Source organism: Poecilia mexicana, unplaced genomic scaffold, assembly GCF_051168715.1.
Source record: "Poecilia mexicana isolate PSO_F unplaced genomic scaffold, ASM5116871v1 scaffold_21, whole genome shotgun sequence".
NCBI classification, from domain to species: Eukaryota; Metazoa; Chordata; class Actinopteri; order Cyprinodontiformes; family Poeciliidae; genus Poecilia; species Poecilia mexicana.
Genome location: NW_028263390.1, coordinates 1,925,922 through 1,943,538, shown reverse-complemented (window position 1 = coordinate 1,943,538; position 17,617 = coordinate 1,925,922).

The following is a 17,617-nucleotide window of genomic DNA, read 5'->3' as shown; positions in this document are numbered from 1 at the left end:
AATTTAGTCACAAAAAAGTACATTTGCTGGTATTTTGCTAGAAACATTGGGAAATATACTTTTCTCTATACTTGAGTATACTTAATGGCATGTACTTGACATATTCTTCTTTTTGATAAGAGTGGGGGAAACCCAAATGATCATTTCAGTTTCATATGGATTGCAAATGATCAAAAGTTCACAATTTACACTGTAAGAAGAAGTGAAGGTCTGAGGAAGACCAGATGCTAGAGGAACTCACCATAAAGAAGGATCAAAATGATTTTGGCCTTTCAAACAGCATTAATGATAAAGACAATAAACAGCATCTTTCTGGGCTGTGAGCTTCACCCACACTTACTCAGCTCTAATGATCTCAATGATCTCAATAAGACAGACCTGGCCAAAGAGGGTATCTGAAACACACCTGTGTGACGTCCTGACAGAGCAGAAACCTGAAATGGCAGAACAGTTCATTGTGTCACACTAAACTGCCAGACAGGAGATATTTATGCACCTTCTCATTGTCATCTAGGTATAACACACATTGCATTAGTGGCCCCAGAGGTATCATGTTATTCACATCTGTGATACAGATTCTTTGGCTGCACAGCCAGTTTATAGTTGGAGCTTAGAAAGTCTGAGAAAACTCTGTAGGTGGTCATGACTTCTGTGTAAAATGAGAGATCCTTCTTCAAGGCTTAGTAAAACTGACGAAGACAGTAGTAATTAAGTCTGTTTGATAAACGGAGGTTGGAGAGTACCAACCATTACTGAATATTTTGCACTCAGTCATGAGACAACTGAAATGTTTACTTCTCATACTAAAAGCTGTTGCTTGGGAATGATTTTTCTGATGTATCTGTCTTCTACTTATCTGTTGTTTCTCAGAACAGCAGGAACCAACTGTGTTTACAAAGCAGTGCAAGACTTATTTTTGTGCTTCAAGATTTGTGCGTTTCTAGTTGACCTTTCACATTGTGTTGGTAGATTACTATCCAAAGTTGAATACAGTGTAATCCTGCATCTGTCAGTTACATGACCAATAACATTCCTCTTATTTTAATGTGTATCTTTATCATGTCTGATAACATTAATCACCTAAATATGATGGAAAATAAAAATCTTCACTGGATGACAACATTTCCTAATTAACAGTCATTAATGGTGACATCAATATTAGATGGCAAATTGCCAAATGTGATCTAAGGAAAGGCTCATGCAAAAAGTCCTTTTCATGAGTGTCTGCAGAAAAATGAGTCCTTCCTTTAAACGACAACTCAATGGATAGACATGCTGGTCATTGTTAAGGTTTTTAACTGCAGTTGTCAAACCACTGGACAGTTGTTTGGTAGCTTAAGGCTTGTGGGAAAACACATGATAAAAAGGATGAGATTATTATTTGAATAAAATCAGATGCTGCAAAAGTTCCTGAGTGAAAGCTGTGGGGAACACATTGACAACAGGTGGTGGATCTAATGTTTTGTAGTTGAGTTTTTAGAATTGTGTCTTTTTCTCTCAAAATGATTTGATTGGCCACAACACTGACAGTTAACAGTAATGTGTTGACGTACAGACAAACTCTAATTTTCAAAAACTCTAATTTTCAGATTTTCTCAGTAAGTTAGCAAATTCATTGGAGGTCCTGGTAGAGTGGAGTTCAAATACCACAAATTAGTCCTTGTTTACATGTCAACAATGCCAAACAAGTAATAAGCATATTATTATGACCAAACTTCAATGTGTGAATTTCAGTTAAGTAATTACATACATTTTAATCCATGTATTTTAATCTTATGGTGATGCTTTACCCTGTGCTGGCATATGGCATTGAGGGTGAAGATATAACAACACTTCCCCATAACCTTCATTATAGAAGATCTTTATCAGATAAAGCTGCTAGAACCTTTAAAGAATCTGTTCCATGTTTAATTTCCTCTGAATCTCATAGAAACAGATGGAGGGAGAAATTTAAGTTCTAGTCCTTCTGAAATTGACGTTCTTGTTCATAGTTTTACTTCCTCATTGTGTGTTAGACAGTGTGGTCACCTTAATAAAGAATGTAATTATCCATAGGAGGTCGGCTCCTAATTCAGATCTGTGTGCTTTGAAGCAGAACGATAGGAAATTTGAGAGACACTGTCACTTAAAAAAAGGAAAGATTTTGGCACAACTTCAGGTTCTCTTTCATCTTACTTCTCTGACTAAAGTTATTTCTCTTATTTAAGTTTGCAAACAAGCCACAAGACGGTCATGACAAGTTAACAGATTTATGTTGTACATGTCTTTGGTGCTGTTTGGAAACACTTGGAAATGGAAGAGATTCTGCTGCACAAGATGCAGCCATCCCCCCACCCCTGCTCCCATCTTGAACTTACTCTCGTACCACACTCAAGCCTCATGCTGATTTGTGTTCCTTACAGTCTTTTGTTTCCACAGGTGAGAAGTGTCTGTGTCAGATTGCAGGCGCAGGCCTCTCCCACGGTGTGGAGAGGCCCTGATGACACAACGTGTTTGTTTAACCATTTCTTTACATATTTTATGAAATTAACACACATTGGCAGTTTTGCAGAAAATACTGTAAATCATGCATGGCTTGTGCCACACACAATGTGGTAAGAAGGCTTGTAAAGGACCAGGCCCCTCTCCTGCTCTGCTTTTTGTGACAATGCAATGTTACACTTCTGTCCAACGCCTCCACTGTGCTTTATGAAGCTTAGCAGGTGTTCAGCTCTCATCAAGAGGATGATAAGAGGAATCAATTGCCAGTCATTCGGACCCCAAGTGTTAACCTCTTGATCATTTCCCTCCTTGTGTACTTTTTAAACGTTACTACGGTCGACATCCTGGATCAGATCCTTTGCAACTCACCAGCTTCAAACCGTCACCTTCAAACTCTCTGTGAAGACTCTGGGTTTCCTCTACATCACAAGGCCTCCACCTTCAGCCTCCACCTAACCCATCTGCCCTCCAACTAACTCATTGCTCCTCAGCTTCACTTTCTCCAGTCCAATGTCTCGGTTCCCACTCATCTGTCCTCGGCAGATCTTTGTAGGTAAGATCCATATTCTTCTTCATCAGTCAGTATGAGTCTCACCTGTTCTTGCTCATCTTCCAGTGTTCCCAATTTCCCGTGCCTCCTGCACCACCCCAGACCAATCATTCATTTATTTACATCATTGTAAATAAGCATCTTAACACTCTGTGGTCTCCTGAGAGTGTCTGTATGTGGCCCAGGCAGCTACCTAAAACCATGACATAGCTGTAGTGCTTTAATTTCTCATAAAGAGTTACGGACAACCCAAATTCATTAGATCCACTCATGTACATCTGTGCAATCAAGAGTTGCCTTATATAGTGGATTCCTCCATCTTTGTTTTCTCCGTTATATGGGAAAATGGAATGTGGCAGAATAGTTCATTGTCAAGTGCACTGTTATGATTAAGGTAGTTGTTAGGATGGCCCTTAGCGGCTGGAGGAAGTAGGAGACTTGAGGCAGAGAAACTGTGCAACCCCACTGGGTGTTTATTCACCAACATTTAACAACAAACAACCCTGCTTACAGTGTCTTAGGGTCTCAGCAGCAACACACCTCAATATGGCCAACATGCAGCCTTTTATAGTTGCAGACTGTTCCAATTCACAAACAGGGTAAAACAAAATACATACACACAAACAAGGTTTGACAAACTAACTAAATCCTCATAATAATATATTATCAAATTCTAGTCATTCTAAGCATCTCTAAAATACCTTTTTTATTCATATAAATACAAATCCAACATTAAATATATAAAATGTATAGCTCTACTGCTCCCCCTCTTCCATCTGCTTTGGTCTCTTCCGGAACCTTTAAAAGGTGCTCAGGCCCCCGGGGAATCTTTTAGCCTGAACACCCTGCAGAGGAAGAGAAAGGTAAGCCACACCCATACAAAGCCTTCAAACATTTTAACAATCAATACCTATTTTATTCCTTTGTTGTATTTTAACAGGACATGATCAGTTCCAGCTGAGATGCCACTGAAAACACACAATAAATAAACATTTCAATCTATTTGTATCTGTTTCATTTCCTTCATCATGCATTTCTTTTATCATTTAACACATTTTAAGTGTTGTGCCGCCAAGTAATGAAGACCTTCATTACATTTCCTCCCCCCTTTCCATAAGCTCACAGTACCTTAACTTTCAGGAATCCTGGACAAACAGTCAGCTGCAGTGTTGATTTTTCCAGCCTTGTAATGGACAGTGAAGTTATATGGTTGCAGAGCGAGGTACCATCCAGCAATCCGTGCATTTGCATCCTTCATCCGATGCAGCCACTGGAGGGCCCTGTGATCCGTCTCCAGAAAGAAATGTCGTCCCAGCAGGTAGTATCTCAATGATTCGATGGCCCACTTCATGGCTAGACATTCTTTCTCCACCGTTGAATATCTAGTTTCTCTGTCCAGAAGCTTACGGCTCAGAAACGCCACCGGCTTCATCTCTCCATCCACTTCCTGCAACAAAACAGCCCCAAGACCCACTCCCGAAGCATCCGTTTGCAGTGTAAAAGACTTCTCAAAATCAGGGGTGTGCAAAACAGAGTCTGTGCAGATAGCATTTTTAAGATCTTCAAAAGCTTTGTGACATTCCTCAGTCCATTGGATCTTATTCGGGGACTTGCCCTTTGTCAGGTTGTTTAACACCACTGAACGTTCTGCAAACTGAGGAATAAACTTCCTGTACCATCCAACCAGGCCCAAGAAGCTCCTCACCTTCTTCTTTGTTGTGGGTACAGGGAAAGTACGAACAGCATCCACTTTCCCCACCTGTGGTCTAATCTTGCCAAAACCAATGATGTAGCCTAAATAGGCCACCTCTCTCTGGGCAATTGCACATTTCTGGGGGTTAATGGTCAGACCAGCTGCTCTGATGCATCCCAACACTTGATGTAAATGGAACATGTGGTCCTTCCAGGTTTGACTGAACACAACCACATCATCCAAGTAGGCTGCTGAAAAGTCTGACACATTTCTTAAAACATGGTCCATAAGTCTTTGAAAAGTGGCAGGTGCTCCCTGTAGACCAAATGGCATCACTTTGAAATGATACATACCAAATGGTGTTCTGAATGCAGTCAGCTTGCGGGCCTGCGGTCCTAGTGCCACCTGCCAATATCCTTTACTTAAGTCCAGTGTAGTAATGTACCTTGCTCCTCCCACTCTTTCCAACAGGTCATCTATTCTGGGCATAGGATAAGGATCAAACTGAGAGAGAATTCAGATAGCGAAAGTCAATACAAAATCTCAGTGAACCATCTTTTTTAGGTACAAGAACCACAGGGCTGCACCATTCACTGGTTGATACTTCAACGATGCCAAGTTCCAACATAAAGTTGATCTCCTTTTTGAGCTCTGGCACCAACCGCTCAGGAATCCTGTAGCTCTTCTGCCGAGCTGGCGCATCCTTCTTGAGACAGATGTCATGTTGTACCAGGTCTGTAAAACCTGGAGCCTCTGAAAAGAGTTCTGAATCCAGCAGAGCTGCAATCTCCTCCCGCTGGACTGCTAACAGATGAGACAGATCAACCACACCAATCTGTGTTTCATTGGAGGGCAGAAACTTCTCCTTCACCTCCTCATCTTGAACATCACAAATCAAGAGCTGCTGCACTGGACTCTGACGCACCTGGAATTCTTTCAGCAGATTCACATGAAATGTCTGATGTTTTTTCACTCTGTCAGGCATAAACAGTTCATATGTGACCTTACCCACTTGCTGAGTCACTTCATATGGACCATGCCACTTGGCAAGCAACTTGTTATCCGAGGTTGGTAACAGCAATAAGACCTGTTGGCCTGGTTTCAGGACCCTCTCTTTAGATTTCTGGTCATACCATCTTTTCTGGTTCTGTTGTGCTGTCTTCATGCTCTCCTGTGCCAGAGCCGTCATCTCCTCCAACCTCTGTCGCATCTTGACCACATATGCCACAATGTTTTCCTCCGCTGATTCAGGATGTTCCCAGTAGTCTTTCAGGAGGTCTAATGGTCCTCTCACGTGGTGTCCATAGAGCAGTTCAAATGGTGAAAATCCAGTTGAAGCCTGTGGGACCTCTCTGTAGGCAAACAGCAAATAGGGCAACCACTGGTCCCAGTCTGCTCCTGTAGTGGAAACAAACTTGCGTAGCATGTTCTTTAGAGTTTGATTGTATCTCTCAACAAGCCCGTCCGTTTGAGGATGATAGGGGGTGGTCTTAATTCCCTTCACTCCTAGCAACTGGTAGACTTGTAACAGCTTAGACATGAAGTTTGTTCCACAGTCAGTCAAAACCTCTTTCAGTATCCCTACTCTGGAGAACAGTTGTATCAGACAGTTAGCAACATTTCTAGCTTTCACACACCTCAGGGGAAAAGCTTCAGGATACCGGGTTGCATAATCGCATATAACTAGAATGTACTTGTTGCCCGCTGAGCTTCTCTCTAAGGGACCCACCACATCCATCCCTATCCTCTCAAAAGGAGTACCAATAATTGGTAGGGGCTGAAGATGGGCCTGAGGAATCTTTTTTCCTGAAGTGAGTTGACATTTAACACAGGACTTACAGAAATGTGATATTTGAGTATACATTCCTGGCCACACAAATCTTCTGGCAATCCTACATAGTGTTTTCTGAAATCCCATATGTCCAGCCCATGGAACTGTATGTCCCAGATCCATTACTCTCTCTCTGAACTGTTGTGGTAATGCTAAGGGCTCCACATCCCCTTTACACTGATACAAAATTCCCCGTTTCACTACATAAGTAGCTTCATCAAGAAACCCTGCAGTGCCCTGTGCATTTCCGTCCACCTTTATGACTTTATCAAACCAACATTTTAAAGTTGGATCCTGTCTCTGAAGCTCACCCACATTAGCTGGAAGATTAACATCTAGAAGGTGGAATGGTTTAAAAGTATTGGCTGTTTGCCTGGCTGAACCTCTTATCTTGTCCCTCCTTCTCTCAGCCTTGGTTTTATAAGGTTTAACTGGTCCCATTTCCCATACTTCCTCAAAAAATGGTAACTCTCTCAAGGTGTTTTGTGCACTCTGAGCCCTTGTAGTGACCATGTTGTGCCCTGAAGATGCTAGTTTACATGGGAACTCTATGGTTTGGGCTAAAAGAGTATCAGTCTATTAACTAGCCCATTCTATAGGTTATTGTCCAATTAAATTCTTTGTATTTGTTTCCTTGTGGAAACCAACATACTGATCACCCTTTACATCTGCCTTTGGTTTCATTGATAAATACTTTAACATCAAAAACAGAATGTGACTTTAACCAAACAGCATGAATTTATACTTAGAACAAAGAGCATTTTTCATTTTCTAAAATGTTCTTAGCATATTTGTTGTAATAAATCCAAACTTTCACAGTTGTGTCATCAAAGTAAGAGAAGGAGGTTCATAGAGAAGATCGGTCACACACTGGTAGCAGGAGTTAGTTATACCAATGTTCCACAAACTGTATTTCCAAATAAAAATTTCAAAATAACGTGTATTCTTAACATTACCAACCTTTACCAATACTTTGTTCTGTGGTGCGACAGAACAAAGTATTGTTTTAAGGTTTTCTCCAGCTCTAGTGAACTTTATTTATCAGAGGAAAGAGGAAAGTGGGTCATGAAAGAGGAGGAGGATGTGGTGAAGGTGAGGACTGTCCAGGACTGGAACCTGTGACAGCCGGGCCTCTGCATAGAGATTGCTCCCTCTACCCCTGTGCCACTGCTGCACCCAAATACACAAATTTTATTAGGATCTTGTAAAACAATCTGTCAAAACTTTTTGCTGCAAAATCAGAGCAAGCAATTCACAATACTATCCACAATAGTGTATGAATTGCAGCTCATTGTCATCACTTCGAATCCATAATTTAATTGAATGTTGCCTGATGGCACTTTTGTGTCTGGTCATTACCTCAATTTAAAAGCAAAAACATTTTTTGTTGCTCTCACTAACAGGAGAAATCTGGATTTGATTGACTCTCCCTTCTATTTGTTTGACTTACCCACATCTGACCAAACAGCCAACAAAGATCAGAGATTGTTTATTGAAAGACAGCCATCTGTGCTCTGCAAAAGCTGTTACCTCCCTCTTTCCCACTTATAGTGGAGCCACTGATATGACAACAATAACATAAGGGTGGATCCTTTTACTCTGAATGGAATAACAGTGCAGTTTCCACTGAGCACTGACTCCATGCTGTTTGATCCCACAAAAGCAGCTGTTGCTTAAATATAATGGACACTAAGAAGAGTCTTGTTCAATCAGTGCTAAGCTTGCATGTGTATCATGATAGGATTGATATGAATAACTCATCCTGTTTAAAAGCTTCAGAATAATTGATGATGCACCCATATAATGTTAACTAAATGACTAATCAGTCCCAGTTACCACACTAAGCTTATGACACCACTACTAATGCTGTCACCTATGCTCTATACTGTCCTGAAGTGATGCTGTCCTGCAACTTTTAGTTGTGCCTCTGCTGCACCACCTGAATAGAACAATTAGGTCATTAGCAAGGCTCTGGAGAACTGATCTACACAAGGAGGAGGAAATTAAGCCATTTCATTTCAGTGTTTTGTACCTGTGGCGCATCTAAAAACTGCAGGACAGTGGAGGACTGGAGTTTGACACTCCTGCTCTATACCTAGATGTACTCTGTCACATTTACTTGAGTGACTTTCTAGAAAAACATACTTTTAGGAGTAGTTTTACTGCACTGTGGTTTTTACTTTTACTTGCTTATTATCAACTAAAGATACTTTGAGTGCAGCTTCTGGATACTCTATCCAATTCAATTAACTTCAATGAAAAAAGAACAAACATATTTAACCCAAAATGTGTGACGCACACACACACACACAGATATGTTGTTTCTGCACCAGCTTTATGTTTATGATGTTATTTTCTATCTGCTTAACCTGCCTGGTCATTTGGAGATCAATAAGAAACACTAAGCACCACAAATTACCACTGGCAGTACATCACCCTGTTTTAATACATACATTATCTACTGTAATACTTTATGTAAAGTTTAATGCTGCCACTGGAACTAGTATTTCCAGAGTTTCTTCTGCCTAAATGTTATTTTGTTTATTGGCAGGTTTTTTATTATTATTTTAGTCTTTAAAATGCCAGAATTTTACCTGTTTGACATAATTCAAAAATAAATCTGATTGTATGATCAGTTACTCAGTTCTTCAGTAGTCTTTTTACCTAATACTTTTTCACTCTCACTTAAATGAAAAAGCTACTTTTTAGTTTTTACTTCAGTAAAAATGTTGATGTAGTCATACATACAATGCTTGGCTACTCTACCTACCTCTGTCTATGTTCCACCCCCTGTTGGTTATTTAATGCTAAAAATAAACCCAATCATCTATCTCTCTTTTTTTGCATATTTACTAAGTGTTGCTTTCACATATTTCAAATATTTCAAATATTGTCACAATAAAAAGAGCAAAGTCAGTGAGGAGACATTAGACCAGCAGCAGGTCTTGTCGGGTAAAGAGAGATTATAACTTGCATAGAAAATGATACATCTTGCAGGAGAAATTACACAGGTATCAGGCTGATATTTGACAGATACTTCAGAAGCACTCTCATTCACTCACATAGGCAGCATTCCCAGGTGTCTAACGGTACTTTCCCGCTTTGCAGTTGTTCAGTGGACCATGCAGGTTCCCTCTAGTCATTGATTACTTTCAAACTAACGATCAAATCATAAAAGCTACCAAAACAAAAAATATCTCTCTCTCTCTCTCTCTTCTCACCCTTCGTGGGTGGTCTCTTTCATCCTCTGAGCTCAGGTCCTCTACCAGAGGCCTGGGAGCTTGAGGGTTCCTCCAGTATCTTGGCTGTGCCTAGAACTGCACATTTCTGGACTGAGATGTCTGATGTTGTTCCTGGGATCTGTTTGAGCCACTGCTCCAGTTTGGGGGTGACTGCCCCGAGGGCCCCGATGACCACAGGCACCACTGTGGTCTTCACCTTCCAGGCCTTCTCCAGTTCCTCTCTGAGGCCCTGGTATTTCTCCAGTTTCTCATGCTCCTTTTTCCTGATGTTGTGGTCACTTGGTATTGCTACATCCACCACAACGGCTTTCCTCTGTTCTTTATCCACCACCACAATGTCTGGTTGGTTCTCCATTACCATCTTGTCTGTCTGGATCTGGAAGTCCCACAGGATCTTAGCTCAGTCATTCTCCACCACCTTTGGGGGTGTTCCCCACTTTGACCTCGGGGCTTCCAGTCCATATGTCCAGATGTTCCTGAACACTGCCCGCCACTTGGTTATGTCGTTCCATAAATGCTTTCCCTGCCAGCATCTGGTAGTTTTCCACTAACAGATCTTCTACTAGTTCTGTTCAAGTGTAGTGACTCCTGGCATCCAGCCATCTGAGGATACAGTATATTAAAGGAAAACAGCAGCTCCCACCCTTTAAAGATGAAAAAAATGCATGGGAACTGCTTTCTTCACTTGATGAGTTTTTTCATTAGAAATGTATTCCTAGTAAGATACATGTGTACATGCTCATGTGTATGAAAGTCACTAATTGAGGCAGTGAGTTGCTCCAGAGAAGCAGAGTAAGACAACATCAGTTTTCTCCTGCTCTTTCACAGGAGGGAAGCTGACGTTGGCCGCACCCCTCTCTTTCTGTTTTTTTTTTTTTTTTTTTCCGGTGTGGAGCTTTCCTAAATCTTCCCACAAAGACACTGTGTTCAAATAACCAGAGGAAGAATGTTTGACCTTCTCATCCTTCCTGCCGCTGCTCAGCTGCTTCCCAGAATTGTTTGTTGCCATATAGGAGATGAGTAACTTGGCTTATCGGGATGTGCCAATCTCTAGGGAAGAAACGTTGTTGGCCAGAAGGTTGACTGTACATGTTACATTACAGATGTGTAATAATTTAAGTTGTTGAAGTGATTACTTATGCAAGCATTTACAAATTGTAGACACTGGACCCTTCACTTATACAACTAGCCAGTTTCCTAGATTGAATCCAAATTAAAAGGAGTCAATCACTAACATCTGATAAAATCAAACATTTTTATTGCAGAACATCAAAAATATAAACAGTCGATTAATTAAAAGTCATCCTTTTTTGTTGTAAGTTAATTACTTGTTTTATGACTTGGTTTTTTAATGCAGCTCTGTGGGAACTCGTCATGCTTACATTTTTAGTTTAAGTATATTTATTGTTCTTGTTTACTTCTGTTTTCTTCTTGGAAAGTCGTAATGGTTCTGGCTTCAAAAGAGTCCAATCCCCCAAAAATGATTGCACTCTTTCAGGACAGTTCCAAACTTTACTCACCACAATCCTGACATAGAATTTATTTTTCTAGTTATTTTAAAAATATGTAATCCATAAAAACAAGGAAAAAACAATCTTGTTCAGACATGTCAATTTAAAACAATCGAGTACAATTTCTGATCGAAAGCCACCGTTTAAATGATTTCCTGAAAATGCGGATGTGATACAGGAACATGAGGTTCGTGTGTGTGTGTGTGTGTGTGTGTGTGCGTGTGTGTGTGTGGGGAATGGGGGAAGTGTGTGTGAATGTGTGCATGCCTTTTTACAACTGTGTTTTATGTGCTGAGGAAGATGCAGTGACTAGTCTAATTATATAAAACTATGCACACATATATTTGTCTCTCTTCAGTGTTCTCCATATTTTGAAGAGAGTTTAACATTCTAATATTCAGGGATGAATAATAATAACTTTGTTTGCATAGCCCTTGACAATCACCATCAGGTTAACCAAAGTGTTTTACTATGGGTCAAATAAGATAAAACATGTAAAACACAAGGAATGAAACAGAATAAGACACAAGAGACAGTTGAGCAAAGTAAAAATATAATACAAAATGTCACACTATTGAGTATTAAAAACCACGTTGAACATGTATCTTCACTTCTAGAAGCAATGATCTTTCTTCAGCCAGGAGTTAGTTTGGGAGTCCAGGAGCTGGCACAGAGGAGGCGTGGTCATTCTCACCTCTATCTAGACCTGCCTTCCAACATTCACTGATTTGAGGCCCTTTATTCTCGACCATGCACACAAACTGTTAAAATATTACAAATAACAGGCTGGTAAGCCTGTTATTTGTAATAAATAACAGTACATATACAGGGATTAGAGTCTTGTACACTTCTAATCCCTGTATATGTACCGTTAAGTTTCGTCATTCTTAAAAGTTGTGTTTGTGTTTTGTTTTTTTAAAACTAGAAGTTGAACATTTGCATTGTGATTAATAGTGAAACAAACTTGGGCACCAGTGATGCTGATTCTTGGGTTGAATTCCCAAAATAGTGTTGGCAACCTTTGGTTTCCCTAACTACAGTAGGAATATGGAGCATCAAATAAATGTCATACTCTTGTACTGCCACATTACTGTGGGATTGATTTTGTGTGCACAGTAAGGGACCAGCTGGGTGTGTTTTGTTTCTGACTCAGGGCTTGAGCTGGCCTTTGAGTCTAAAAGATTGCCCCCAGGCCTTCACTAATAGGTGCTAATTACATTTTGCCTCCATTGGTCAGTGACCACAAGGAATGTGGCTGTTTCTGGAGCAAGGCTTTAGAGCAAGGGGCTATCAGCACATTCTTTTTAACACTGTCAAAACACCTCCTGTTGCACAAAGGTGTGACAAAAACAAACTGGTGAGAAATCAGCTTCAGAGCAGCTCTGTAATCTGTATAAGTACAGGTAAATCCTAAAATAAGCTAAATAAGTCATTATGAAATCAGATTTCCAAAAATTGTATGAAATACAGTTTTTACTCACGCTTGTTCTCTCCATCAGGTTTTTATATAAGAATTAAAAGAATATTGTCGAGGGCCGACATCCTGCACGTTTTAGTTCTCTCCCTGGTGGTAAAACAACCTTTTCAGCTTGTCAATGTTCTTCTTAGGCCTTCTAATAAACCATCATTTGATCCAGGTGCGCTAAACCAGGGAGAGAACTAAAACATGCAGGATGCCAGCCCACCAGGACCCACTTTGGGCACCATTGGTTTAAAGTGAATTTTCAAAAGGTTTTTGTCAGTCATCCACATGGATTCTGTTCTTCAGTGATTAGAAAGGATCACTTCGTACTACACCATGTGTACAGGGCCTAACAATTGTTTGCTGCATTTCTGCAACATTTCTGCATTCATGCTATATCATTTTTGAATGTCAAGGGCAGCATATAATGCTGGTTTTGCAATGGGATATTTCTAATTTTGGAACAATGTTGATATATGCCTGCTACAAGCTGTAGCACACCAAAAGACTAATTGTTACCAAAATGTCTAGCTGCCCCAACATCCTGTACTCCAACACTAAGTTCAGCCAATCAGCCGTTGGCTGAATTGCCATTCAGCAATGGCAATTTACATGCACCAGGTTTCATTCATAATAGAACCACTGACATGCACAGAGTTGTAAAATGTTGTGACTGAACATAAAAACAAACTACGGCAGTGATGTGTTTGTTCTGTCTTCTGAGCGCCCAGAATGGACCCAACACACACTGAGATCTAATGACAGTAAAGACTTTACTGACTTCCTTAGGTTTGCTTCCCTGAGACAGCAGCAGCTGCAGAAGAAGTACATTTGCTAGGATGACATGAGGTACACCTACACAGTCATTTCAGTCAGGATACGATCAGGGTCGGCGTTTACATGCAGGCCTTTCAGATTAGAAACAGGCATGAACCACCTCTCTCATTTGGATTAAAATATCATTTGAATTGAGCTAAATCATTTCAGAATATTGTTATTGGGGGTTTTACCTGACATGTCATTTTGAACACTTGCTGAACACTTATCCAACAACAGTTTGTGCTTTCAATTTTTTTTACATTTACAATTTTTCAATTTTTTTTTTTTACAAGTAGTTACTTGTTGTGTAACACAAATTGACAAAAATGTTTCACTTAGGGGGGCTGCACAGTGGTGCAGTTGGTAGAGCTGTTGCCTTGCAGCAAGAAGGTTCTGGGTTCAATTCCCAGCCCTGGTCCCCCTGCATGCATGGGCCCCCCCCAGGCACCCCAGCCTCCCCCCACAGTCCAAAAACATGACTGTCAGGTTAATTGGCCTCTCCAAATTGCCTTTAGGTGTGTGTGCATGGTTGTGTGTCTCTGTGTTGCCCTGCATCAGACTGGCAACCTGTCCAGGATGTACCCCACCTCTCACCTGGAACGTTAGCTGGAGATTGGCACCAGCACCCCCCCCAACCCCACCAAGGGAAAAGGGTGTAAAGAAAATGGATGGATGTTTCACTTAGCTATTTATAATTGTGATTAATAATAAAATTATCTGTTCAGTGAATACAAGCTTAATTTGGCACTATTACAAGAACAGTGAGCAGAGTTGTTTTTCCTAAAACCAACTAACCAGATCGTATTATTGCACTCATTGCTGATGTCACAAAAGTTACATACTACCAAAAATTGTTCTGTGTCCCTTTGTTAGCTCTAAAGGCTAGGCTACATGCCCTACTTTATGACCCATTGTTGTCTTAAGACACACACATACACCTCGCTCTCACAGTGGGGTCATGCTGATCAGAACCATCTTTGGCTCCAGAGCCACAGGTGGCTTTGCACCCTCAGGTTGCAGATCTCTGATCTAGCTAGAGTCCAGGACGGACTCTACTAGAACATCTCAGGGGTCATGTGGAGACGCCAGAGAACAAGAGACATCCTCACAGTCAGACAGATGTGTTAAATATTAGTGCAATACAGAGGACAAATATTACCATTACTGACTGAAACTAAAGACTGAAATTAAATCAAAAGGTGATTCAAAAAGTGTTAATTTATGCAGCCAGATTATAGCAGCTTTTTGTTCATCATATCTTCTTCTTGTTTCTTGTGGTCTTCAAGTCAAAAAAATCAGAAAATTTGCAGGGGTGTGTACAGTTTTGAGAGTACCAACTCAATTCAGCACAAAGGCACTTGTAGTTCTTTTTATTTAAATAACTTGACTTTTTCCCCCCAAAATCAGTAAAATAGGGAATTTCCTGACTGTATCTGTGCCACTAGGAAGTTAACACAGGTCTTTCTTTTTTGCACATAATGTGAAAACAAATCTTCTCCTACAAAGATTGTGCAATAACCAACAACAAAAGCACTGTGGGACTTTTGTTTTGGAGGGGCCAGGGAAAACGTGAAAAGCACATTGAAAAGGCAAGCTTCCATACTAGCTATTCTAAGACCCACTTTAATGAACGTGTGCCAAACCTTCAATGAAAAGCTCATTTTCCTCTTTCTCTAAATTCAAACATGCTCTCAAACTACTTCTGACTCTTCTCTGATGCTAAGCACAATCATGCACTTTTCTACTCTCTGTTTATGTCTTCCCTATGGTTTACTGAAAAGTGCAAAATATGCAAGTTAAGTTCAAAACATAGCATTGCAAATGTACTGGATTAAGGTGTCTGGTGAGAATTGCCTCATTTCTTCACTTAGACTAAAATATTATGGTTCTCAAAATTAGATCATGAAAATATTCTAAGATTATGATGCACTTTTATTAGCTTTCTGCTGTTAATAAATTTGATGGAATTGAAAAATTACTACTTCAGTGACATTTTCAAAAAAAAAAAAGTTAAACATGTTTGTGAAAATAAATTTGAAATGGCAATGCCTTTGAAAATCACTGTGAATTAGCAGCACTGTTGGTTGTATTTAGAAAACTTTTTTTTAACCAAATCCAAACTTAGCTGCATTTAAAGCTGAAGACTTTCCATAAAAACGTAGTAACTGTCAATATATTAAAACAAAACAATACTTATCACCTAACTGTACTTCATCACTTTGTGAAATATTTTTGGGTAAAATAAAGCTAAATTCCAGGAACCTAGTTCATTGGAAACATTGTTTTAAAAACGTATCCATTCTTATGGCTGGGCTAAGAAATAAATTAAAAGAAAAATTACCTAACATGGATAATGATAAGTATTCCTATGCTTAACTACATATACTTGGAGCACAAAATACAAGTATTTCTTATGTTAAGTTTCCTTTGTTTAGTAGCATCTGCTTCTTGGTGCAATATTTTGATTTGCTGGATGTGATTGGTTGTCTGGATGAAAAGAGTTGTGTGTGACTGACTGGCACACTTTATAAAGTTGCAAAAGCCGACACGGATATTAAGTGTGTTTGAGTTATCATAGCACAAACTGCATATTATTGTTTGCGTTCAAAGTTGCCATTCAGCATAACCATATCGCAACACAGAATCCCATTTACTTCCAAGTACACCAGAAAAAAATCTAACCATGTTGAACAGCCTTGTTGCTGAATAATGCTACACATATAAGTTTAAGTTGACTAGCATTTGAAAAAATACATATGAATCACAAAAAGTCTCTTTTTGTGATTCAAAAATTCTGTCATTGAAAAACTTCTGGTGGTTTTATTCTCTAAAACCACCAGAATATACTATTTGTTAAAATACAAGTAGACGCACTAAAATGCTACATAGAAATGTTGTACCTGCATAAAATATACAAATCAACACAAACTTAAATCATATACAGACCTTCAAAATAAACCATCTGAGCATAATATCACATGTTGTATTTCGGCCACTGCTGGCCAACCGTCCAACCCTCCAACTCAACGCAATCACATAACACTACATCTCTGAAAAGCAGAAGAAGAGCCTCCTGCACAACCAACAAGAATGCAGTAAATGGTTTCCAGTTAACAATAAAACACTTGATCTTTTCCAGCAACCATTGAACATTTGGTTAGCTGTGAAACCAGCAGGTTGTGGTTTTTGGGTTTGTTTTTGAACATGAAGTTGTTCATTTGGACTTGACTTTCTTTCCAAAAAAAATGGCTATCTCCCAGTTCCCCACAATAAAGCAAAAACTCTAAGTAGTTAGCAGTGGTGTAGTGTTATATGCAGGTATGCACTGTAAACCACTTTAAATTCTTTTGGATTTGTGTGGTCACCAGTTTGGTTTTTTGGGGGGGCTTGTTTTTATAGAGCTGGTTGCTTGTTTTTCTCACAAGATCTGGCAACACAACCTGTAAGATGTGGTTATTCACATTTTCAGGCTAAGTCAACAGATTTCTCAGAATGCCCTGCAGATCTAAAGTCTTTCTATTCCTGGTGCTTTGTGTTGATTTTTTGGTTTTGTGTTCTGTTCTCTGTGGTTTTTCTTAGAGTCTTATGGTAGTGTTAGGTTTCAGCTTTTGGTTATTAACATCTTTCTGGTGTTCTATTTAGTTATTACTGCTGTCTCAGTGTTAGCTATTCACCTCTCCTTAGTACCAACTGTGCATTCCTCTGATTAGTTTCATCTGGTCTCCATTTAGCTGATCCCACCTTCATAGCTCTTTTGCTTTCATAGTTCACTGATGAATCCTTTCATTGTGCTCTGCTTAGTGTCCTGTGGTCCTCATGCTAGGAAATTACAAATTGATTTCAATTTTTTTTATGTGGTACCAACTGTGCATTCCTCTGAAATGCACAGTTTCTCACTATTCTCACTCTGACATCCTGGCTACATTTGGGTTCACCACAAGCACAAGATAAAAAACAGTAATCAGTAAAGATAATTTCTAAACAGTATTAAAACAGTAATCAGGAAAGTTGTATGCAATAGCAAGGGA